Source organism: Sorex araneus, chromosome 5, assembly GCF_027595985.1.
Source record: "Sorex araneus isolate mSorAra2 chromosome 5, mSorAra2.pri, whole genome shotgun sequence".
Taxonomy (NCBI): Eukaryota; Metazoa; Chordata; class Mammalia; order Eulipotyphla; family Soricidae; genus Sorex; species Sorex araneus.
Window position 1 is genome coordinate 119455831 of NC_073306.1, and position 24560 is coordinate 119480390.

The 24560-nt window shown below is 45.3% G+C and overlaps 1 protein-coding gene across 2 annotated transcripts in view; it reads left to right on the forward strand.

Moving 5' to 3' along the window:
• Positions 1–201: 201 nt before the first annotated feature.
• Positions 202–24560, forward strand: part of PHF20 (PHD finger protein 20) — a 120566-nt gene continuing 96207 nt past the window's right edge. For both annotated transcript variants that reach the window (XM_055137629.1, XM_055137630.1), the window contains exon 1: positions 202–334. The gene's annotated coding sequence lies outside the window, so the exon portion shown is untranslated. The remainder of the gene's footprint in view (positions 335–24560) is intronic.

Sequence of the window (24560 nt, forward strand, 5' to 3'; positions counted from 1 at the left end):
CCGGGCGGCGGCCGGCCTCGGGCTGCGAGCGACCCCCGCGGGCGTGGGTGCCGCGGCGGCCCCGCGCTCCCGGACCCGGGCGCCCGCTGGGTTCCCGCGCGTCAGCGCAGTGGGCGTGGCCCGCCCGCGTGGTCGCCAGGGTGACCGGGAGGGGCGGGCCCTGGGGGGCGGGGCCGTTGGGGCGCTGCGTCACTCGGTGGTGGCGAGGGTGCGTGTGTGTGGGGAGGGCGCGGGGGAGACGCTGGGCGCGTCCCCGGGGGTCACGTGGTGCGCAGCACGCAGAGTCCTTCTGTCGGTTGGTCCTGGAGCGGCGCCGCCGGAGCGGGGCTGTGAGGTGAGCTCGCGGCGAGGCGCGGCGCGGCGAGGCGCCGCCGGCCGGCGGGGGCGAGGTGGGGTCGGGCCCGCGCCGCGCGCGCGCGCTCCGTGCGGGCGGGGACGGTGCCGGACTGCGCCGCTGCTCGGTGCCCCGCTCGGCCCCGCTCCCCGCCTGGCCCCGCTCGCCCGGCCGAGAGGGAGGCCCGGGGACCGCTGCCGAGAGCGTGGCGGGCGTGCGAGCGGGGCCCAATCCCCAGGGCCGCCCGCGGGAGTGGCGGCGGCGGCGGCCAATCGGCGCCGCCCGAGGGGGCTGGGCCGCAGGGTGCGGGCCCGGGGCGCGGAGCTGGCCGGGTGGGGGGTGGGGGGCAGAAGGCTCGGGCCGGGGCTGCGTGGTCGCGGGGAGCTCCCCCGCCCGCGCCCGCTGTGTCCTTTTCACTGGGAAATGCGTTTTCTTTTATGGACGCTTTTATTCTATTCAGAGGCGCACACCCCTTTTCTGGGCCCCCGGCTGTGGGAGTGTCCCCTTTCTCTATAGTTTTGAAATATATGGGAGGTGCCCCCATTTCTGTGGTTCCAGTCCTGGGGTTGTGCCTCAGTTTCCAAGCCTCCCCCGCACCTCCCAGAGTTGAGGTCGTATCCCTCTTTGCCCAGCCTCCCCATGCTGGGCGGACACTCCCTTTTCGAACCTCCAATCTGAGTGCTCCCTTTCTGATTTGGGGGTTCACCTCAAGAACGTGTCTCTGCAATCTCAAACGAAAGTTCGGGGTTACTTATGTGTCTAAGTGCCCTTGAAAGAATCCTGTTTTCCAGACCCCAAATCTGACACCATGCTTTTTTTTTTTTTTAAATTCATAGGCCATTCCCTTTTCTTAGTCTTAAAATTTTTCTATGTTCACCATCATAAAGTAGGGGTACAATTTCAGTTTCATAGACAAGAGAATCCACTGCCTTTTCCAATATCTGTGCTTGGGGTGCACCCTTTTCACGAGTGCCCCAGTCAAACTACTGCTGTGGCAGACCCATTTTTATAACAGACTGTTACTCTTTTGGGTACATAGTTCTTGGGGTGTAGCTACTTTTTCTTTTGCGGTTTATTTCTGGCCTTGCACTCAGGGAGCATTCCTGGTGGACTTGGGGGACCATCTGTGGTGGAGGGTATCAAACCCGAATTCCCTGGGATCAGGTGTGTGTGTGGTCTGTATGTCCGTCGGCGTCCGTGTATCTGTGTCTCTGGGGATAGAACTCAGGGCCTCATTCACATGCGGCACATGATGTACCTACCATTCGGGATACTTCTTAAGTTGAGCCTGCGTTGGCCTTTCAGAGCTTTCATCTGCTTGTGGTGTATCCTGAAGTGTTTTCAGTCTTTTGAGCCTCTCTGCTGCCCTCATTGACATTTTCTTTCCTCCTGGTCGCACATATCCCCTTAGGTGTTCCCTCTGTTCAATGGGCCATTTCCTCTGCGTTCCTCTAGTGAATGCTTATCTTCCTTTGACCCAACACTTTTTCTTTTTGGCAGTTGTTTTCTTAGCACACTTCCTACTGACTGAATCTCCCAAGGGGCTTTTTGAAGCCTACCCTTTTGTGGGGTGTGGGGTGCATGTCAGGGGATTGAACCCAGGGACTCATAGATAATCCTGTGCTCTGCCACTGAAGCCACTCTATCCCAGCCTCTGCTTTTTATCTTTTGTTATAGTCCAGTCTCCACTTTATCTTTTGTCTTTCTACTTTTTATTTTTATTTATTTATTTATTTATTGCTAAGGGGAACTCTTTTTTTTTTTTTTTTTTTTTTTTGCTTTTTGGGTCACACCTGGCAATGCGCAGGAGTCATTCCTGGCTCATGCACTCAGGAATTACTCCTGGCGGTGCTCAAGGGACCATATGGGATGCTGGGATTCGAACCCGGGTCGGCCGCGTGCAAGGCAAACGCCCTACCCACTGTGCTATCGCTCCAGCCCCGCTAAGGGGAACTCTTATTCTTGGCTTGTCCTATCCTGGGGCTCTTTTTTTTGGGGGGGGCGTTCTGACTCCCTTCGGATGATACTGTTTTGCTTGCTGACCGGTGTAGAGATTTTCCCATTTCTTCCTTTGGCTGTTGGTGTGTTGGAAGTAGCCTCAAGTTCTTGCCTGCTTGACTACTCCTTCAGCACCCCCCTTCCAGCCCCCCCACATTAGATTATTTTGGTTTTGGGGTCACGCCCAATGTTTCAGGGCTCACTTGGCTCTGTGCTCTGGGATCACTTCTGGCTATACTTGGGGGACCATGTGGGGTGCCAGGGATTGAATTAGAAACTGAGAGAAATTAGATTGAATTAACTGCGTGTAAGCAAGCACCTTTAACCCCTTGTACCTCCAGTCGTGCTGTTTACTAGAAGATTATTTAAAAAAAATTTTTTGAGCGTTTTCTTTTAGGGGGGCTGTCACACCCACTGTTGCTCAGAGCTTATTCTTGGCTCTGTGCTCATTGATTACTTCTGGCAGGGTTTTAGCGCCATACTCTCTCCAGCCCCACTCTAAGATTCTGTTTGGATAGATACTGTTTTTTTTCCTGCTTTATTTCCATAATGGGAGAAAAAGAGCCATAGGGATTCTTTTTCTTTTTTTTTTGTGCTTTTTGGGTCACACCCAGCAATGCACAGGGGTCACTCCTGGCTCATGCACTCAGGAATCAACGCTGGCGGTGCTCAGGGGACCATATGGGATGCTGGGATTTGAACCCAAGTCAGCTGCATGCAAGGCAAACGTCCTACCTGCTGTGCTATCACTCCAGCCCCAAGAGCCATAGGGATTCTTCTGGTCTTGTTTCTCTTCCTAAGTGTCCTCTCTACTCTTGCTTTCTTACCAAGAAAGAAAAAGGTCTTTTGGAGGAATCCCTTGGTCACTCTTTGTTTTTGTCCCTGCAGTGGATGGAGGGTGTGGGCTTAGAGTGGAGATTTATCTCTTCCTCTTTTTCTTCTCTCCTTGCTCAGTTGACTCCACCTTAAAATCTCTGTCTTTCCAGATCTTCCTGACTCTGACCAGATAAATTTCTCCACAGCTGGAATCCCTAGTGCTTATGGGATGGGATAACAACCTCTCTGACCTGTCTTTCCCGGAGCAGTGCCTGAGTGTGCTGCAGCTGTGAGGCCTCAGTGAGGGAGTTTGGGTCTGAGAAAATGTACTGGCAGGACAAGGAGAAAAATAACTGCATTTTTATGCCCACATCCTCTGAATCTCATTTGGAGGTTGGATGTTTGCCAAGCACCTGCTTCTTGGGGATCCTGGGGGATTTAATGATGCTCCCAGGAACCTGTAGGAATTAATGAGGCTTCTGGAGAAGTGCTCTGGATTCAGTGTTAGAAATGGAATAAAATCTAAGCATTATGGTGTTTTCAGAAAAACTAAACTGTTTTCTATTTCTTGTGCTTGAAAGTCCTAGAGCTTTGTTGTGTTATTTCAGGAAGTGACATAGATCCGGCATTTAGATTACGCTGTTTTTTTTTTTTCTCTTTTTTCCCCCACTGTTGTGCTGGGGATTATACCCATAACTGTACATGCAGTGTAGAAACTCTGCCACTGAGCTATATTTTCAGCCCCCAGTGGTTGTTAGTAAATATTAAATTAATTAAAAAGATTTTTTTTTTCTGAGATGGGCCTGGGAAGAGATAGTTTAAGTGGTAGAGAACATTGCTATGCATGTGCAAAGTCCTGGGTTTGGCCTCTGGTACATGCTCCCAGCTCTGCTACTGAGTCTGGCCCTCTTGGTTCCCAGGTACTGTATAAAATGCTACAATAGTGAAAATACTTTGGAGGTTTGTTTGAGCAGTATATAATAAAATATGGTATACAAATAGGGGCCAGAACCAGAGTACAGCAGATAGGGTGCTTGCCTTGTATGTGGCTGACCCATGTGTGGTCCCTGGTATCCCGTATGATCCCCCTGAGCAATGGAACAATTCCTGAGTGCAGAGGTGGAAGTAACCCCAGTGCCTTGCCAGGTGTGGCCCCAAAACAAGACAAAAACACCAACTAAAAATATGATATACAGAAAGTGATAGGTACTTTGCCTCTGTATTTTCCTATATGTGTTCAACAGTTTCCTATATGTGTACCCCTTTACTCTATTGGACACTGCACCAGGGCTTCTCGAACTTGAATGTATATAAAAATTATAGAGAAGGAGTGTGTGACTAAAGAAGTGCTGGGCGTGATTCTCGAAAGTGACATTTTTAGTTGTATTGTGATACTGATGTTGTTGGCGTACATATTGCTTAGTAAGGTTCTATAATCAAAGGCAAAGACTTCTCCGTGGAACGTGGAAGGTGGTGGTTAGTCTTTTAGGCTGAGGTTTTATCTATTTTCTCTTTATTCAGACACATGTCCCTCTAGATTTGCACATTGTCCCTTTCTCAGGACTATTCCTTAAACTCAGTTGTGGTCATTATTTAGCTTTCAGAATCATGACTAAACTTCTGGGGTTTGATTTTTTTTTTTTTTTTTTTTTTGCTTTTTGGGTCACACCTGGTGATGCACAGGGGTTACTCCTGGCTTTGCACTCAGGAATTACACCTGGCGGTGCTCAGGGGACCATATGGGATGCTGAGATTCGAACCCAGGTTGGCCGAGTGCAAGGCAAATGCCCTATCCGCTGTGCTATCGCTCCAGTCCCTGATTTTTTTTTTAACCTAATTTGAATTGCATTTCTGTGTATTTAAACATTCATACTTTATACTTCAGTATTTCATGCTTTAATGTGAACAAAATTTTGACAGACTCATTCTCATAAACGCTGTGCAATTGATATAGTAATCAGTCAGCTTGTCTCCCTGATTTCTTCATGTCATCTGATCATAGGTATGAAGTCTGAGACACCCAAAGTTAGTGTGGTCACAGGTCTTACAGGGCTTTTCTGGCAGCTGGGGCACCCATTGGTGCTCAGGGAGTATTCCAGGCTCCCAGCTTGGGGTCAGTTCCAGTTACACTGGGGAGACTAAGTGTTGGGGATCTAACCCTGGCTTTCTGTATGCACAGCATGTGCTCCACCAATTGAACTATCCCTCTGGCATGCTAATAGGTATTTCTAAGACATTCTCCTTGGTTTTGTAAGTTCTGCAAATAGGACTGGAACGTCAGGTAAAGGATCTTTCATGGAAGTCCCTGGTTAATCTTTCTGTGGGAGCTCCACAAAGTCAAATGCTGGTGGGAAGATGATGACATTCTTTTTCCCCTCCCATAAGCCATACCTAATGGTTCTCAGAAGCTGCTTCTGGTGGTTCTCAGAGACCATACCATGGTCTACCAGGGCTCAAACCCAGGCTTCCTGCTTGCAGAGCTTACTTTCAGAATCATGAACCATCTCTCTTGCCCAGTAGATGACATTTGTTTGTTTGTTTGTTTTGGGATTTGTTTGTTTTTGGCTACATGTCTGCAGGGCTCAGGGTTTATTTTGGCTCCGCACTTTGCAGCCAGGTTGCCACATATAAGGCAAGCATCCTGCCCACTGTATTCCCTCTTGACATTTTTAAAACAAGGATTATGGCTTATGATGCTCTCCTTTTATACCCATGTGTCTATTTCCAAATCTGAGAGTGGTTTTTCCTTCCTATTTAGATGATCCTTAAGCCATCTGTACTTAGTTTCCTGGCTGTTACCTGTCATGGCCTTTTTACAGCATGATCCTACGCTGGGCCTAATTCAGGACAAACCTGAATGACGAGACTATTTTGTGTTTCCAATCCTCCCCCCAACCCCTCCGTCCGTCACATGAATGTCAGATCCTGTTCAGTAACGGATTTGCTGTGTATCTGGCACTGGTCCCAGCTCTTCCACTCACTAGGAGACCTCAAGCAAGTCACCGAATGCTACTGTGCCCCACTCTCCTCATTTGTGCAGCTAGAGACTGATTCTTTCCAAGATCTGCCCTGCTCTGTCTTTTTTCATTACCTTGTTTAGAAACCTAGTGTCTGTGGGAGTTGTAACAGATCTGATTTCCTTCACGTGTTCTGGTGGGCAGGCTTCCAGTCATTCTCTCGTCCAAGTCACTTCTGCCACTGCCTCATTTCTAGCCAGGGCAGTTAGCTAGCTTGTCTTCACACCCAACTCCAGCATTCTTCAGCATTCTTCTGCCTCCATGCCCTACCTAATCCAACTCCATGCTTTGTTTCATTCCAGTCTGTCTAAAATTTTCCAAGGAGTTTTCCATGAGTTCTCCATAGTTTTTTTTTTTTTTTTTCCTCCTGCATGGCTAAAAGGAAAACTAGTTTATATGCTACCTCCATTTTTTTTTTTTTTTTTTTGCTTTTTGGGTCATACCCAGCGATGCTCAGGGGTTACTCCTGGCTCTGCGGTGCTCGGGGGACCACATGGGATTCTGGAAAATGAACTCCAGTTGGCCATGTGCAAGGCAAAAGCCCTACCAGCTGTGCTATCACTCCAGCCCCCTGTTATCTCCATCTTTTATTTTTTAATGTTTTTTATTGTATTTAATCACTGTGAGATAGTACAAGCTTTCATGTTTGGGTTATAATCACACAGTGATCAAACACCAGTGCACATTCCCCACCACCAGTATCCCCAGTATATCCCCCCTTTTCCACCATCTCCCTGTCTCCATGGCAGATAATATTCCCAATAATCTCTCTACTTTTGGGCATTATGGCTTGCAACACAGACATTGAGAGGTCATCATGTTTGATCCATTATCCACTTTCGGCACACATCTCCCATCCTGACTGATTCCTCCAGCCATCATTTTCTTAGTGATTCCTTCTCTGTTCCAGCTGCCTTCTCCCCTCCACTCATGAAGCAGGCTTCCAGCTATGGGGCAATCCTCCTGACCTTTGTATCTACTGTCCTAGGATGTCAGCCTCGTGTTAACGTTATTCTATACTCTACAAATGAGTGCAGTCCTTTTATGTCTGTCCCTCTCTTTCTGACTCATTTCACTTAGATGATACTCTCCATGTCTATACATTTGTAAGCTAATTTCATGACTTCATCTCTCCTAACAGCTACATAGTATTCCACTGTGTAGATGTACCAAAGTTTCTTCAACCAGGCATCTGTTCTAGGGCACTCAGGTTGTTTCCAGAATTTGGCTATTGTGAACAGTGCTGCAATGAACATATAGATACAGATGTCATTTCTACTGTGCTTTTTTGCATCCTCGGGATATATTTCCAGAAGTGGTATTGCGGGGTCATATGGAAGCTCAATTTCTAGTTTTTGAAGGACTGTCCTGTTATCTCCATCTTTATGTTTCTATCTGATCTCTATTTTAGAGGCCAGAGAGTAACTAAACAGACCGGAAGCACATGCTTTATATGCAGGAGGCCCACGCTCAATCCCTGGCATTGCTTATGGTCCCCCAAGAACTGCCAGGTATTGCACTTGAACACCAAACTTGGGAGTGGCACATGAGCATTGTGCCAGGAGTAGCCCCTGAGCACTGCCAGTTGTGACTCCAGAACAACAACAGCAACAACAACAAAATGTTTTCCCAACTTTGGAGTCAGGGTAAACTCAGTGGTAGAACACATGTCTTGCAACTGTGAGATTCTGGGTTTGATTCCTAGCACCAAAAAAGAAAAATATAAAAACAAAACCAACTCTTCATGGTTTCTTTTTTTAATTTGGGGTAGCAAGGTAGAAAACATTAAATTTAAAGGTGGAACTAGTAGTTTGTCTTTGGAGATTGGGGAAAATGATATGTGGTGCTTTTAGGCCTCTTCTCTCAAGGTCTCTAGGATCTGTGATAATGAACTATCTGGGTGCTTGTTCTAACATTTGCTTTTTAAAATAGTTTTTTGAGTGGTGCTTGGGGGTTACTTCTGCTTTTTGTGCTTAGAGGTCTCTTGATGCTGTTATGGGGATCACGCAGTGCTAGGGATCAAAACCTGAGCCTCCTACTTACAAAGGATATTCTCGAATCTATTGAACTATCTATCTGGCCCTTGTTCTTGCATTTAAAAATTGTTTTAGAGGAGCCAGAGTGATAGTACAGCGGGTAGAGCAATTGCCTTGCACTCAGCTGACTGGGGTTCAATCCCAGGCATCTCATATGGTTCCCCTGAGTACCACCAGGAGTAATTCCTGAGCATCATTGGATATGACGTCCCCCCCAAAAAAAAAAAGCCAAAAGAATTGTTTCAGAGCCTTTGTGGACTCTAAATTGTTCATAAGCACAATTGGGTGTTCATTCGTGTGACATGTGCCTCTCAAATGTAACATAGGCACATTTTAAAAAAGGGTGGGGGAGTGGAAATACAGCAGGTAGTGCATTTGCCTTGCATGCATTCAATCTGGGTTCAATCCCAGGCATCTCATATGGTCCTCTAAACACTACTAGGAATGAGCCCTGAGTGCAGTGAGTGAGCGCTGAGCCCCAAAGTCCTTAAACTTCCTGTCCAAAATTTGAAAGTACCACTTAAAAATTACTTCCATGGGGAGAGGGGTAAAAAAAAAAATTAAAATACAGATGATGGATTTAAGAGATAGTAGAGTGGGTAGGGACTGGAGCGATAGCACAGTGGTAGGGTGTTCACCTTTCACGCAGCCGACCTGTGTTCGATTCCTCAGCCCCTCTTGGAGAGCCCTGCAAGCTACCGAGAGTATCGTGCCCCCGTGGCAGAGCCTGGCAAGCTTCCCGTGGCCTATTCGATATGCCAAAACAGTAACAACAAGTCTCACAATGTGAGATGTTACTGGTGTTCACTTGAACAAATCGATGAGCAATGGGATGACAGTGACAAGAGTGGGTAAGGCACTTGCATTTCATGTGGCCCTCCTGGGTTTGTCCTCTGAACACTGCTAAGAGTGATCTCTGAGCTCAGAGCCAGGAGTAAGCCCTGAATATAGCTAGGTGTGGCTCCAAAACCAAATCACTTTCAACTGCCTTTCTCTTAGGAATATAATCAATTCCAAACCCCTAGAAAGGAAAGATTGTTTACCACGCCAGAAAGAACATACAGGAATTCAAGTGCCAAGAATTAAGGCTCTTGCCTTGTACACAGCTGAGCCCAGTTGGAGCCCTAGTACTCCGGGACTGGTCCCTGAGTACAGAGCTAGGAGTAAGCTCAGAGCTATCCTGGTGTTACTCATAAAACAAAAAGCAAAACACAAAAACAGAGGAGATGGAGAAGAAGAAAAGGAAATTGGAGCTCTCCAGGCCTGTCACCTCGAGACTGGGAGCCCTGTGAAGCATGTTTCAGATGCCGTGTGGGAGCAGTCATCATACACACTTGGAATAGGTGTTTACTGGTCGCAAAGCAACAAAATAGAACAATTGCTTAGGACAGTAAGAACTCTCCATTTCAGAATGCCTTATTATCCTCAAAGGTGCTGGTGCTACTATCTGGAAATCACGATTCAGTTGAAAAAAGCCTCCTGGCTCCCCCTCATCTTTCCAGGAAGGATAGGGGGAAGTTTACTTATTTACTTATTTAGTTTTTGGTGCTGGCGATTCAGTTCATGGCCTCGTTTTATGTGAGCCTTACGCTTTACCATTGAGCTACCTCATGGGCCTATATTTTCTTTGTTGTGGGGAGAGGGGGCACAACTGACTGTGCTCAGAGCTGACTCCTGGCCCTGTGCTCAAGGATCACTTCTGGTGTGTGCAGGGGACCATACGAGGTGCAAGGGATCGAACCCTACAAGGCAAGTGCCCTACCTGCTATAAAAATAACTCCAGCCCCTCAGGCCCAATTTTTCTTGGCAAAGCATTCTTCAAACCAAAATGCGTACTGTGCCCATATCCCAGGTTGCTGACTAACCTTAGAATAGCCTGTAGAATGCGTGAAATTTCTCTTTCTTTTTAAAAATGGTTTTCATTTATTCATTTTTGGTCATGTCTGTGGTCAAGGACTACTGGCTCAGGGTTCACTTCTGATGGGGTGCTTGGGACCCTGTGTAGTGCTGGGGATAGAACCGGATGGGCCACGTGCAGGGCAAGTGCCTCACTCACTGTACTCTCTCCAGTCTTATAAATTTGCACCTAAATTTATAATAACGGTTTGATAACTTTGTTAGATGTTGGGCTAGGTCTCCCAACTGAAATGCTTGCTTTGGGCCAAATAATCTAAGTAATGAGCTTGCAGAAGTCCCATAACATTTGAGAAGCAGTGTGAGTCATCAAGCATAAATAGGGCAGTTGTGATGAAAGAGGTAGAGTCTGAATCAGTAGTAGACTTTGGGGAAGGAGATTTAAAATTACAGTTTATCCCAGGACGTGGGGTCCTAAATTCTAGGATTTGTTTTTGTTTGGGGGCCCTATTTGGCAATGTTCAGGGTCGTTCTTGGTGGTATAGTGCTGGGAATTGAACCCAAGGTCTAACACATGCAAGGCAGTTGCCATACCACTGAGCTGCACCTCCTGCCCTATAATTCTATGCTTTTAGAAGGTTACCTCTCATTTTAATTTTAGTTATTAGGATATGTAGAGGGGGCGAAGGGGGGTTATGCCCTGCAGTGTTCAGGAGCTGCTCCTGGGTCTATGTTTGGGGGTTGCTTGGGAGACTGCAGTGCTAGGGATCGAGTCTGGATCTCCCACATGGGAAGTATTTGTATACCTTGAGCTATCTATCTCTCTGACTCAGTAGAAATCTGTCACTGATACTGTCATCACGGTCATCCCAGTGCTCATCGATTTGCTCGAGTGGGCACCAGTAACGTCTCCATTGTGAGACTTATTGGTTTTATTTTATTTTTATTTTTTTTGAGGTCACACCTGGCCATGCACAGGGGGTATTCCTGGCTCTGCACTCAGGAGTTACTCCTGGCGGTGCTCAGGGGATCATATGGGATGCTGGGAATTGAACACGGGTCGGCTAGGTGCAAGGCAAATGCCCTACCCGCTGTGCTATCATTCCAGCCTTCCATTTTGAGACTTGTTACTGTTTTTTTTTTTTTTTTCTTTTTGGTCACACGTGGCGGTGCTCAGGAGTTACTCCTGGCTCTGACTCATGAATTACTCCTGGCGGTGCTCGAGGGACCATATGGGATGCTGGGAATCAAACTTGGGTCGGCCGTGTGCAAGGCAAATGCCCTGCCTGCTGTGACTGCTCCAGCCCCCATTGTTACTGTTCTTGGCATATTGAGTACACCACGGGTAGCTTGCCAGGCTCTGCTGTACGGGCGGGATACTCTTGGTAGCTTGCAGGACTCTCTGAGAGGGGTGGAGGAATGAACCTGGTTCAGCTGTGTGCAAGGCAAACGCCCTACCCACCGTGCTAGTCGCTCCAGCCCATTATAATACATAGTCTGATTAAATCTGTGCAGCCACATTAATTAAGAGAATCTAACTAAGATCCTTCCAATTCCTGACTCTTGTCCTGTCTCCTTTGATAATTAAAACACAAGGAACCAAGTCACTAATTTAATAAAAACAACAGCAAGGTTATATGGTGCATTCCAGAAAAATCATGGAGCACAAGTTTGGCTTAAAACCAACTAAAACCAGGGCTGGAGCAATAGCACAGCAGGCAGGGCGTTTGCCTTGTACGTGGCTGACCTGGGTTCAATTCTCAGCATCCCATATGGTCTCCTGAGCACCACTAGGGGTAATTCTTGAGTGCATGAGCCAGGAATAACCCCTGTGCATCGCTGGGTGTGACCCAAAAAGCAAAACAAACAAACAAAAACAAACAAACAAAAAAACAACTAAAACCACCAATGAATATTCAACACAAAATCCTAGAATTAATATAAAAAGAGAAGAAAGTGGTAAGAAAATTGGTAAACGGGGCTGGAGCAATAGCACAGAAGGTAGGACGTTTGCCTTGTACTCGGCCAACCCGGGTTTGATCCCCGGCATCCCATATGGCCCCCCAAGCACTGCCAGGAGTAATTCCTGAGTGCAAAGCCAGGAGTAACCCCTGAGCATCTCTGGGTGTGACCCAAAAAGCAAAAAAACAAAAAAAATTGGTAAACAATTATTAATTTTCTACTAAATCATGTGGATATAAAGTGAACTAATTTCTCGCTAAACCATAGGTGAGATATACACAGTCAATCAAGAATTTAAAGAATAATGTCAGAGACCATTAAAGACTTTAAAGAAACGTGAATTTAAGAATAACCAATGCAAACTGATTCTTAAATATATTAAAAACTGCTTACAAACCTAATAGAAATGTAATTTTGTTTTATTTGTTTTTACTACACCCACTGGTGTGCTCAGAGCTTACTCCTGGCTCAGTGCTCAGGGATCATTCCTGGTGGGCTTGCAGGAACCATTTGGAATGTTGAGGGTCAAACTCGGATCTGTAAGTGCCTTGTCTACTTATATCGGTCGGCCTCGTGCAAGGCAAACGCCTTACCCGCTGTCCCATTGCTCCAGCCCCACTCCCTTAATTTTTTAAGGGGTCTCTTTCCTGAATGTAAAAGGTACATGAATAGGTGGTTTGACATGCCATCTTCGCTTTTTTCGTTTTTGTGTCTTAACTGGGAGTGCTCATCTCCTGGTAGGCTCAGGGGATCCTATGGAATGCTGGGGTCGAATCCAGGTTGGCAGGGTGCAATATAAAGTGAGCATCCTTTCTGCTATGCTCTATCTCTCATCCCATTTTTGCTTCTACAGGTTCAGGAGATTGACTTTCTGGGTTGTGAAAACTGGCTTAAAATTGTTCACATTTTAGGGGTTAATTGGATACTATAGCTGGTAGGATCCTTGCCTTGTCCATTGTTTGATCCTTGGTATCCCATATGGTCCTCTGAACACTGCCAGGAATATTTTTGAGTTTCAGAGTCAGAAGTAACCCCTGAGCATTGCCTGGTGTGTCCCCCCCTCCAAAAAAAACCCAACTCCCCAAACAAAAAGCAACCCCCCCAAAAATTTCTACATTGCAAGCTACTTACCATTTGCAGATCTTTGCTTGGGTCACTAACTGCCTCCCATGAATCAGTGTGAATGTCAGAGTTACCCCTCCTTTCAGTTTCCTGTGTAATGGGTACAAAAAACCCTAATTTAGTTAGAAGGTGTGGATTGGTGGTGGGGTACATACCTCACATATGTGAGGACCTAGCTTCAATTCCTGATGCTTCAGAATAAGAAAAAAAGGAAAGAAAAAGAAAATCTAATTCAGTGTTTGGTGACCTGTGAGGAGTTGAGTATATTTTACAATTATTTTATTCCTTTCAAACATTGTTTATAAAATTCCTTCATGAATTTTTTTGTATTTCATTACCAATATCATATAGTTTCTGGTAGTAAGACAGTATTTCTTGTTTTATTCATTTTCATACATAGCATTTTTTTAACTAAATTTTTTTTTGTTTGGGGGCTGGAGTTATAGCACAGCAGGTAGGGCGTTTACTTTGCACTCGGCCAGGCCAACCCAGGTTCTGATTCCCAGCATCCCATATGGTCCCCTGAGCACCACCAGGAGTAATTCCCAAGTGCAGAACCAGGAGTAACCCCTGTGCATCGCCGGGTGTGACCCAAAAAGCCAAAAAAAAAAAAAATATTTTTTGTTTTTTGGGGAGCATCATACCCCTGGCTGAGCTCAGGGATTATTACTGGTGGTGCGTAGGGGAACCATAGGGCATGCCAGGGATTGAGCCTAGGTCAGATGCATGAGAGACAGATGCCCTACTCTCTGCTCTATAACTTTAGCCCATATAGAGCTCTTTAGCAGTACTTCCCTTAACATTATTAGTGTCCACAAGCTGCTTTTCTTGCTTTCGGTTATACCTGGAGGTGCTTGTGACATACCATACAGTGCCAGGGGTTGAACTCAGGTCTCCAGCATGTGAAGTTTATGCTCCAATTCTTTGAGCCATCTCCTCCCACCCACCAAGCCACCCCTTTTTTTAACCCTTTGATTTTGAGGCTACACTTTGCAGTGCTCAGTGCTTATTCCTGGTGCTGTGCTCAGGGATCACTCCTGGTGTGCTGGGGGACCATGATACGTGGTGCTGGGGATTGAACTTGAGTCAGCCATGTGCATGACAAGTACTATCCCTCTGGCCCCCCAGCCTTGATTTTAAAAAGCAGTATTAAGTAGATAGGGTTTTGGATTTAGCATGTGGCAAATGCACTAAAGGTAAGTCATTTCCTGATATGAATAACAAAGGCCAGGAATAAAAGTTAATTTTTAAAGAAGAAGGTAATTAATTGACTGTTGAATAATTTGCTTATCTTTTAAAGTATAAACACAATGAAAGGATCATAATTCAGGAAAATGTCTTTGGAGGCCCCCCTCCATCTCCACATTGTTTCCTTTGTAGCCCATGACCCTGCAGTTAGGGGAACCCTGTAAGAAGAGCTTCAGCCCTTGCCCTTCCCATGGAGGGACCTGCAGAGACTTTCCCTGACTCCTTTGTTGTGGTGGGGGGGGCATACCTGGCAGTCCTAGGGTACTGCTCCCGGGGTCTGGGAGGCCTTGCTTTATGGGGTGCATGCAGAGATGTTGAGCACCGAGGTCATCTCCCCGGAGACCCCAGAGCCAAACTGCTATTCTTCCAGTGCCTCTCACCTCCTTCTGCCCTCTGTGAGTCATCACAGCAGTTTGTACATTTGCCTGCAGGTAGCACTTCTCTCCCTGTCTCAGTGCCTGGGAAGGCCTCTTTGCTGCGCATGTGCTTTACTCATGAGCTCGCAGTCCGTAAGGAGATGGTGTGATCATCTCTGAATTCCCACATCCCTCGACTGTGTGATTTTGATCTCTTTCCTGTCTTTGTTTTCATTTTGTCTGTGAGAATGCTTGAGGGTTATCCCATGCCATAAGCAACTAGTTTGCTTTGTATGCAGGAAACCCGGGTTAGATTCCTCAGCACCACAAACTTTCCTGAGCACCCCAGAGAGTAACCCCCAAACACAAAGCTCGGTGGGCACCAGTAGATGTAGCCCATTTCCTGATCCCGCTGCTCTCCCTGACCCCTCCAACCCCAAAACCTTTACCCACTGTAGAAGGGCATTGTTTTCGAGGTTTTGGTCGGGGGTCCTTAGAGGGAATTCAGTATCTCAGGGAAGATTGACTTGAAACATCTCAGGGCATGATGGTAACTGACCTCAACCCTGAAATAGGAACAGAAGCAGCAGGTTATCTGAGCTAGGGGTTGGGAAGAGAAAGGCTAGGAGTTTGGGTTCAGGAAATTCTATTGTCATTTATTGAATATCTCCTTTGTGCTAGACAAATAGGGCATTTGCACATCTTTTTCTTTAAATTTAATCTTTATAATCTTATACAGGCCTAATCTCCAATTAATAATTCAGGAAAGAGAACAGGAGATTAGTTCACAAGTATATAGGTGATAATAGTTTGTTTTTTATTTTGTTTCTTGTTTTGGCCTCAAAATCAGACAAATTCCACAATCCTCTGTGGTGGTTGTAAGGATTAAATGACTAATGTATATAGGATTAACCTTAATGAACATTTCATTTATTTGTTTTTGGGTTTTGGGTCACACCCAGCAATACTCAGGGGTTACTTCTGGCTCTGCATGAAGGAATTTGCACTCCTGGCAGTATTCAGGGGAATGGTGCCAGGCATCAAACCCGGGTCAGCCACGTGCAAGTCAAAGCACCCTACCTTCAGTACTATCTCTCTTGCCCATTATCATTTTAAATATTTTTCCTATTTAAGTGCATTTTATTTCTACTCTTCTTATATAAGGTTAATGAACTTTATCATTTTAGTAACTAGCATTTTAATTTCATTGACATGACTTTTTTTGGGGGGTGGGGTCACACCAAGCCATGCCCAGGGGTTACTCCTACACTCAGAGTATTTCTGAGTAATTCTGCACTCAGAAATTACTCCTGGTGGTGCTTGGGGGACCATATGGGATGCTGGGAATTGAACCCGGGTTGGCTGCGTGCAAGGCAAACACCCTACCTCCTGTGCTATCGCTCTAGGCTTACATGACATTTGTTGAACTTCAGTTATCCTCTTCCCTAATGGAATTTAAAGTATAAACATACTGTATTACTATTAATTTTTAAATTTTGCTTTGGGGCCACACCTGTCAATGCTCAGGGCATAGTCCTGGCTCTGTGCTCAGGGATCACCCCTGGTTGAACTTGGGGAACCATACGGGATGTTGGGAATTGGCCACATAAAAGGCAAGCACCCTACCAGCTGTACTGTCTCTCTGGCTCCCTTATTTTTGGATTAACCCAGTGATGTTTAGGACTTACTCATGGATCACTTTTCGGTGGGGTTTGGGGTGCCATATGCTTTGCATGTCGCTGACCTGGGTTTGGTTCCCCGAGAACTGTCAGGAGTGATCCCTGAGCACAGAGCCCAGAGTAAGCCTTGAGAACTTCGAGGTGTGCCCCAAAACAAAAATTGATTTTCTTTTTTACTTGAGAAGGGAAAAATTATTTTGCTTCCTATTTTCTTTAGGGCAAAGTTATGTGAATATCATGCCACATACATAATACCTCTTTGTTTTATTTTCACCCTTAGTAATTTGCCTTTATTTATTTTTGGTGGGGGCAGTTCCACACCTGGTGGTGCTGAGGGGCTTAATCCTAGCTCTGTGCCCAGGATCACACCTTGCTGGGTCAGGGGACCATATGTGGTGCTAGGGATCGAACCCAGGTTGGTCACCTGAAAGGCACACACCATGCTCACTGTACTATTTTCCAGCCCCTGATTTTGCCCATTTTAAAATGTTTTGTTTGACTTTTTGACTCTTTTATACTTGATTTATGTACACTGTGTATTAGCAGAGGAAATTAGCTTTTGTCATACAGTGTTAAAACATTCTTGTGGGCAGTGAAAGTGCCCTTTAAGTATTATTACGTAGTGTTCATTTAAGGCTTTCTGTATCACTGATGGAGTATTGACTATGAATTCTGTATTCAAGGAAATGAAGTGGGATCTGTCTTCTGTGTAGCAGTGGGCTAACCATTGAAGGGAAATTGAAATGTAATGGAGTAATTTGAAGTCCTGCCATGGTGTTTAAAATGGAATCCTACATAAATACAGATTACATCAGATTTTTTCTCAGTATTTTTTGGAGGTCTTAGTATATTATCTTCTCTTATTCTGGCAGTTGGAGCATTTTGGAAGGAAAACAGACTGAGCAAATTAAAACTATAGAATCTTAGTTCTCTTTCATCCCAACAAAGTGTTTTTGTGTTTGAAATTAAATAAGGAGAAGTAAATATAAAGTTATGGTGTAATTAAAAAATGTATTAAAAATTTTTTAATTGAATCACTCTGAGACACAAAGTTACAAAGCTGTTCTGATCAGATTTCAGTCAGACAATGGTTCCAAAACCCATTCCTCCACCAGTGTACATTTCCCACCACCAGTGTCCCCCACCCAAGCCTGGATCTATGGGAGGTATTTTTCCTCTTTCTCTCTCTCTCTCTCTCTCTCTCTCTCTCTCTCTCTCTCTCTCTCTTTTTTTTTTTTTTTTGCTTTTTTTGGGTCACACCCGGCAATGCACAGGGGTCATTCCTGGCTCATGCACTCAGGAATTACCCCTGGCGGTGCTCAGGGGACCATATGGGATGCTGGGGTTCGAACCCGGGTCGGCCACGTGCAAGGCAAACGCCCTACCCGCTGTGCTATCACTCCAGCCTCTCTCTCTCTCTCTCTTTATTATGTAATTTTTTCCAGATTCCTGTTTCTGTTTTCAACTCGTTAGTGGATGTCAAATTAAAATGAGATTTTTAGATAATAGTTCTCTTTTCCTTCTTTCTCTTTGTTGGAACTCATTTATCTCTTCTCAGTATTTGTTTTCCTTCTTGAGTAGTCTGAAGGAGGCAGGGTCTGAGTTGAAGGTCTCATTCCTATTTTCCAGCTCAGTGCCTTACTCGCTGATGGTTTGTTGAATGAATTTTGTGAAATTAAGACAACCAAAAACTAAAATATGAGCTCTGTCAGTGTTTTTTTTTTTTTTTTTTTTTTGGGTCACACTTGGCGATGCACAGGGGTTATTCCTGGTTCTGCACTCAGGAATCACTCCTGGCGGTGCTCAGGGGACCATATGGGATGCCGGGGATCGAACCCGGGTCTACCGTGTGCAAGGCAAATGCCCTACCCGCTGTGCTATCGCTCCAGCCCCGAGCTCTGTCAGTTTTGAGGAGTAGAGGAAAAATGAAGAATGGTACATGAAAATCATATTATCCCTGAATCTTGGAGAGTAAAATACTCAACTAGTCTATCAGAGTTACGAGACTGGCAAGTTTTAGTTTGTGATTAGGAAGACCTGACAATTCAGGCCCTTAAAGAATTGGTTTTCTTCAACCACTGGGAATAATTTATCTTCATTTATTTACTGAATTGTTCCTCTTGTATTTTAATGGGAGGTTGCTAGAAGGCCTGGGGGTAAGTAGTGTAGTTGAAAGAATTCAGTGATCAAGTTGATTTGGTGTTTATTCCTTGACCAGTTTAAGCCAATTTAAGCCTAATTTTTTTTTCTTTTTGGGTCACACCTGGTGATGCACAGGGGTGACTCCTGGCTCATACACTCAGGAATCACTCCTGGCGGTGCTCAGGGGACCATATGGGATGCTGGGAATCGAACCTGGGTCGGCCGCGTGCAAGGCAAATGCCCTACCCGCTGTACTATTGCTCCAGCCCCAAGCCTAATTTCTTTTAAATTTTTTTTTTTTTTTGCTTTTTTTTTTGGGTCACACCCAGCGATGCTCAGGGGTTACTCCTGGCTTTGCACTCAGGAATCACTCCTGGCGGTGCTTGGGGGACCATATGGGATGCCGGGGATTGAACCCGGGTCGGCCGCGTGCAAGGCAAATGCCCTACCTGTTGTGCTATCGCTCCAGCCCCGCAAGCCTAATTTCTTAACCTGTGATAATAGATTACTCTTTTATTATTTATTCAATTCAGTGTTAGGAATTGAACCCAATGTCTTCACAGTGATAGTACAACTATTAATAGCTACTAACCATACAGTCCTTTCTTATCAGCACTGTGTATTTTTTGTGGGGTGTTGGGGAGTGCTCAGGGGGCTACCTCTCAGTGGTGCTTAGTGGCCAAGTGGTGCTGAGTGTCTCCTGTATGGAAAGCATGTGCTCTAGTCCTTGAGCTCTCCTGACCCCATCCCTGTGTTATTTACATAGGTGACCTCATTTATTTTGATACCTTCTAAGTGGGTACAGTTAGCTTAACCAGCCCCATTTACAGAGAAGAAAGAAATTCACAATGGCTACAGACAGGAAGGTCTCAATTATTGTCTATCGGTGTTTGGAAGTGTGAACTTTAAGTAGAAGACATAAAAGAAACTAGGTGCTTGGGTACTGTTGTTTCATTTAATGTTGCCTTTGACACTTTCTCATCTACTTTCTAATGAAAGTGTTACTAAGGAACTGCTTATTCAGGACCTTGTGAAAAATGCCCCAAATCCTTTTAGCTAATCAGAAGTGGCTGGGCCAGCCTTATGACCTCTGTAAAAGGAGGCTCTCACTGTGACAAATAATAGAAGCTCATTGACTTTTCACTTCTATTCTGCCTTTGTTTTCATTTGGGTGTCAGTTTTTCATATAATCCGGGAAGCCAAGCCTAATTTAATCAGAACATTACTTGGTATGCATGAAGTCTGAGATAAGATAAAGGTATTTCAGGGGAACCTAACTGAAGAGTTTTCTACTGATTGAATTATGCATCAGGTTTGCCCTCCTTTTTCTGGAGAGTGTAAGATAATGTAGGCAAACCTCTATACTCCCTTTCCTAGTATCTGGAGTTGGAACACAACTCCATAGCTTTTCTGTTAAGTTTAGCTTCCTTATTTACAACTATAATCCTTCTTTGATTTGGTTTTTGTGTGTGAGACCCAGTATTGGCCTTTCTGAATGAGCTGTCCAATTGATTGGACAAATAATCAACACTATTAATTGATTATTAATTGATGATGGGGAGTTTTTTGTGCCCCCCTCTAGACCCCCCCTCCCCACACACACACACTCAGCAGCTATTCCTGACTCTGTGCTCAGGAGTGATCCCTGGTGGTGCTTGGGGGACATGTGGTGTCTGTCTAAGATGGAACCAGGTTCAGCTGAAATGGTCGCATGCCAGGCCACTTGTCGTACCTCCTATGTTATGTCTTCACCCCCTTAATTTTTTTCTGAAAAACGATTTTATAAATTCTGCAGAGTAAAAGAAAAAGCTCTCAGGGATCAGGAATTGAGCTCAGAGCCCTGCATATGTACCATACACTACCTACCTATCCCTTGGAGCTGTCTCATTATTATTATTTTCTTTTTTCTTTTTTCTTGTTTTTGGGCCACACCTGGCAGTGTTCAGGGCTTACTCCTGGCTCTGCTCAGGGATCACTCCAGTCAGTACTCAGTACTCAACTCATATGGGTTGCCAAGGATTGAACATGAATCAGCGAGGTGTAAGGCAAGTATCCTACCCCCTTGTACTATCTCTCCAGGCCCTTATATTTTTTTTTGCGTGGGGGTTACTGGTAGTATTTGGGGGGAAAGCAACTCCTGAATTGGTGCTCAGGGAATGCTCCCTCGTTCTGCGAAATCATGTGGTACATTGAATCCAGGCTTCCTGCATTTATTGTGTATGTTCTAACCCTTTGGTAAATCATCTGACTCCCAGTCTTAAAATTTTTTTTTAGTTAAAAATTTTTTTTTTTTGGTTGGGAGGGGTGGTACTCCTGACTGTGCTCAGGGTTTATTACTGGCTCTGTGCTTAGGCACCATATGTGGTGCCAGGAATTAAACCTGGGTGCACCCCAAGTGAGGCAAGCACCCTTGCTGCTATATTTTCTTTGACTCCTGCGGTTATTTTTTTATTGTTGTGGGGTCACATCCCTCAGTGCTGGGTGAATGTGGTGGTGGGGACTGAGCAGAGGGTCCTGGAGGCATACTTTCTGTTACTGCAGTCACATCCCAGCACACTGCCTTTTTAATTTATGTGTTTTTATTGAATAAACTTAGAAGTAGGGGGCAGAATATTATATATCAGGTAAATGGCTTGTGTTCTCTCTGGGTCCAAACCCCAGCACCCCAATTGGTTTCCCGAGCCTGCCAGGAGTGATTCCTGATCACAGAGTCAGTAGTAAGCCCTAAGCACTGCTGGGTGTGGGCTCAAAACCAAATAAAAAGAAAAAGAAGCTTAGGACCACGGGCTAGTCTTAGAGGGTAAGGTGCTTGCCTTGCATGCAGCTGACACAGTGTTCTATTCCGGCATTGCATATGATACCCCAACTCTGCCTGGAGTCACCCCTGAGCATCTCAAGGTGTGGCCTCAAACAAGCAAACAAACAAGAAGTATAAAATATATTTTGGTTTTGATGCCAAATCCATCAGGGCTTGAGCCCTACCCTTGCCTTAGTGTTTGGAGGTTGCTCCTGGAGACCTGGTAGTGTTAGGGATCAAATTCAGGCCTCCTGCATGCAATTATATGCTTCATCCAGTTGTGCTAGCACTCTGCCCCTCCCCCTCCTTAATTATTTTTTAATTGAATCACAGTGAGATATAGTTACGAGGTTGTTCATGGTCGGATTTCAGTTATATGTGTGTGTATATATATGTGTGTGTATATATATATAATATATATAATATATATATACAACTATATATATGAGATGAGATCTCCAAGCCGGTTTGGATCGGGACTGGGCCTCTTCCTCCCAGGTCCCCCATTTTCCAGTAGCTAGGTGGTCACACCCAGAAACTGCCCTTGGCGCCATGTAATCCCATCAGTGACCAATATCCAGAGACTGCTACTTGACATTTTATAGCCTAGTTCTCCCTCTCAGAGAACCTGGCAAGCTACCAAGAGTTTTCTGTCCGCATGGGGGAGCCTGGCAAGCACCCCATGGTGTATTCATATGCCAAAACCAGTAACAATGATGGGTCTCATTCCCCTGACCCTGAAAGAGCCTCCAGTGCGGCACCATTGGGAAGGACGAATAAAGAGAGGCCTCTAAAATCTCAGGGCTAGGACGAATGGAGATGTTACTGAGACTGCTTGAGAAAATCGACAATCAATGGGATGATGATGATATATATGTATATATATTTATATATGTTCCAACACCCATCTCCTCCAGTGTATATTTCCTACCAACAGTGTCCCACTTTCCCTCCTCCGTGCTCTTCCCCACGCCCTGCCTCAGTGGCAGGCACTTTCTCCCCCCTCTCTTTTCTTCTTTTTTTTTTTTTTTTTTTTTTGCTTTTTGGGTCACACCCGGCGATGCACAGGGGTCACTCCTGGCTCATGCACTCAGGAATCACCCCTGGCGGTGCTCAGGGGACCATATGGGATGCTGGGATTCGAACCCGGGTCGGCCGCATGCAAGGCAAACGCCCTACCCGCTGTGCTATCACTCCAGCCCCTCTTTTCTTCTTTTTAAGTGTGATTTCTTAGTTTTATAGTTTAGAGGTTTTAGTGTGAGCTTAGAGTGATTTTTTTTTTTTCAGTTTCTGTTTTGGTTTTTGGGTATCTAGAGTCTCCGATTTAGTGCTTGAGGGTTAATCCCAGTAGTGTTGGGGGGGGGGGGCCATATGGTGCTGGGATGAGTCTGGGACTCCAGCATGCAAAGCTTAGGTACCAACCCTGAGTGCCATCTCCCCAGCCTTTCTTCATTCTGCTTTTTCATTTCAATTCCACAAGCAGATTCTTCCTAAAATGGAACGGTATTACCGATCAGGTGTGGAGACCCAGTTTTCTTTCTTTTTTCTTTTTCATGGGGGTAGAGGCATATGTGCTGTAGGGAATTTGAACCAGATTTGTAGTCACAGCCACATGTAAGATGAGCATCTTAGCCTTGGCACTATCTCTCATGCTTCCTTTTATTTTTTAAAATTTAATTAAAAATTTTTTGAATCACTGCGAGATATGGTTACAAAGTTAGTTGTTCATGATTGAGTTTCAGTCATACAATATTCCAACACTCAATCCCTCACCAGTGCCTATGTCCCACCACCAATATCCTCAGTCTCTCTCCCGTCCCCCTCCCAGTCTGCCTCTATGACAGATACTTTTATTCTCTCTTTGTGCCCCACCTCCACCCCCTTTTTCCTTTTAGGCACTGTGGTTTGCCACACTGTTACTGAAGGGTTATCATACACTTTATCTCCTTTCAATAACCAGTTCTTGTTCAGAGTGGTCATTTCCAACCACTACCGTCATAGTCCTTCTCTGTCTGAACTGCCCTCCTTGCGCACCCAGTTCCTGCCCCATTTGTGTCAAGCTTCCTATCATGGACATACCAGTCCTTCTGGCCTTTGTTTATATTGGGTATTATTCTCATTCTTCTGTGTTTTTTTTTGCGGGGGGAGGGGGAGATGTTTCTTTTTTTTGGGTCACACCTGATTATGCTCAGGGATTACTCCTGGCTCTGTGCTCAGGAATTGCTCTTGGCATTGCCCCTTGGACCATATGGGATGCCGGGGATTGAACCTGGGTTGGTCACATGTGAGGCAACCCCCCCTACCCACTGTATTAGTGCTCCGGCCCTCTTCTGTAGTTTTTTTAAACTTAAGTTTTGGGGGCATTTTAAACCAAGATTGAAAAAAGTTTAAATATAAGTTTTTGGCAATGCTCAGGACTTACTCCTATGCCAAGGGATCGCTCCTGTTGGTGCTTGGAGGAGTGTTTGTGTTGCTGGAAATCAGCCGCTGTTCTCCGTGCCCCGCAGGCACCTTCCCTATTGCTCTATTGCTCTGGCTCCCTTTCTAAAGCTTTAAAAAACATTTTTAAGTTTTGGTTCTTCATGGCAGTGTTGTGCTTCTGATTTGAGGCAGATGTTGCCCGGGCAGTGCTGTGGCATTGCTTTGTGTGTATTAGATGTCAGTATCCTCCATTTTGGATAGTTTAGTCAGGGGAGCTGTGGATGTTTCTGCCCAAAGGCCAAGACCTCAGAGATACTACACTCTGTCCACTAATCTCAAAATAGAATTTTGTTTTGTTTGTTTGGGGACACACCTGGCAGTGCTCAGGGCTTACTCCTGGTCCTGTGCTCAGAGATTGCTCCTGGCAGTGCTTGCAGGGCCATATGGGCTGGGAGGATGGAACTGAGGTTGGCTACATGCAAGCCAAGAGCCTCGCTGTATTATCATTCTGGCCCCCAAAGATAAATTTGACACATAGAGAAAATTTCAGCACCCAAAGGCTTGATAAATACTTAGGAGGACTGGGGATGTGGCTCAGTAGTTGAGAGCATGCCTTTCAGATTCTGAGTTCGATCTGGCACTGTGAAACCAATTAAAAAACAGTTTTCTGGGAATATAGCTTAGCTTTGAGAATTTCTGAGTTTGTTCCCCAGCACTGCAAACAACAACAGTAGCAACAAAACTAACCAAAAAATATGGGTGATATAAATGATCACTG